Source organism: Octodon degus, unplaced genomic scaffold (assembly GCF_000260255.1).
Source record: "Octodon degus isolate 3935 unplaced genomic scaffold, OctDeg1.0 scaffold00287, whole genome shotgun sequence".
NCBI classification, from domain to species: domain Eukaryota; kingdom Metazoa; phylum Chordata; class Mammalia; order Rodentia; family Octodontidae; genus Octodon; species Octodon degus.
The window spans coordinates 240,512-242,138 of NW_004524863.1; the positions used below are offsets into that span (position 1 = coordinate 240,512).

At 38.1% G+C, this 1,627-nt stretch overlaps 1 pseudogene; it reads left to right on the forward strand.

The window, feature by feature from the left end:
- LOC101577294 overlaps window positions 1-1,627 on the forward strand; it is a 19,085-nt pseudogene that overhangs the window by 5,963 nt on the left and 11,495 nt on the right.

Here is a 1,627-nt window from a genome sequence, read left to right on the forward strand (position 1 = left end):
AATACAGTGAAGCTGGGAGCCTTCCAGGCTCAGGAGAAAGAATTGGTGTTTGACATTGACATGACAGACTATGATGATGTGAGAAGATGCTGTAGGTAAGGACTGAGCCTTGCAATTAGGGTGGAAAGTGTCAGTGACAGTGAGTAATGATGATTCTGTTCAGCTCTGCAGACATATGCTCCAAGTGCTGGACCCTCATGACAATGGCCATACACATCATTGACCGAGCGCTGAAGGGCAAGTATCAGTAGTGTCTGAATGGCGCCATATGCAAGAATATCTTCTCTGGATATTAATCCATGTGTTTTATAATCAAATTTCATAAACTTCTAATATGTCTCCTTGAAACATTTGAGTGGAAAATAAAGCATAAGAACAAAGTTGTACTTGATAGCACATATGCTTGTAATTCCAGCATTCTGAGAGTCAAGGCAAGGAAATCACAGATTGGCAGTCTAGATGGGAAACTTAGCAAGACTTTGTCTCCAAATAAAAATTTACAGGGGCTGGGGAGATAGCTCAGTTGAATAAGCGCCTGCCTGGCAAGTACCAGGGCCTGAGTTCAATCCCCAGCTCCACAAAAAAAAAAGATGAAAAAACATTTAAAAAATAAAAATTTACAAAAGGGCTGGAAATGTAACTCAGTTCAAAGTCTCTGGGCTTAATTGCCCTTACCTCTAAAAAAACAAAATTATAGTTATAGTTGAACTTTAATACAGCTGTCAACAAACCATTGTATTTTCTCCCAATTTAGTTCTCTATTGATAACTGTGTGTTAAGTACTGTTCTAAATGAAAGAAGTATAAAAGATAACAATTCTTAGCTCCAGTAAGTTATACAATCTAAGAAAACATAAAAAATTGAGGATCACATTTATGTTAAGTAATTCGTGCAGGGAATTATGGGGCTGTAGAACACCAGGAACGCATATAGGAATGGGCACAGCCAAATGTGGTGATAGTCATTTGTAATTCCAGCACTGGGAGGTTCAGGCAAGAGGCTCACAAATTCAAACCCAGCCTAGGTAATTTAGCAAGACCCAGTCTCAAAAGGGGATAGAGGGACCAGGCCTGTAGTTGAGTGCAAAAGCCCTAGGTTGAATCCCTAGTGCCAAAAAATGAATGAGAACAACAAATTAAGGCAGAAAAAAACTTCCTAGAAGAGGTGAGGACAATGAAAGCTAACTCATATAAAGGGCTTAATATGTGCCAGGCACTTTTCTAAATACTTGAAACATATTAACTCTTAATATTCCTAGGATATTTTTAAGAATAAATGACCAATGGTCAGGCACAAATGAAAATGGTGGGCATAAAGAAATTCGTAGCAGGAAGACCAGAATGGGTAGAGTCATGAAGACAAAAACAGAAAAAGCACAGTAAATAGGTAATTTGGTTTACCAAATTGGTAATAAGTAGTATGGTTTATATAAAAGTATATGTGAACAGATGGAACATGAAACCAAGGAAGTAGACAAGAACTAGGAGTTCATACATTTTCTTAAAACGTATTATTAATTTCTCCCCTCCACAGAGGACTTTGGGTTTAAGCATCGTCTCTGGGTATATTCTGGAAGGAGAGGTGTTCATTGCTGGGTCTGTGATGAATCAGTTAGAAAATTGTCCTC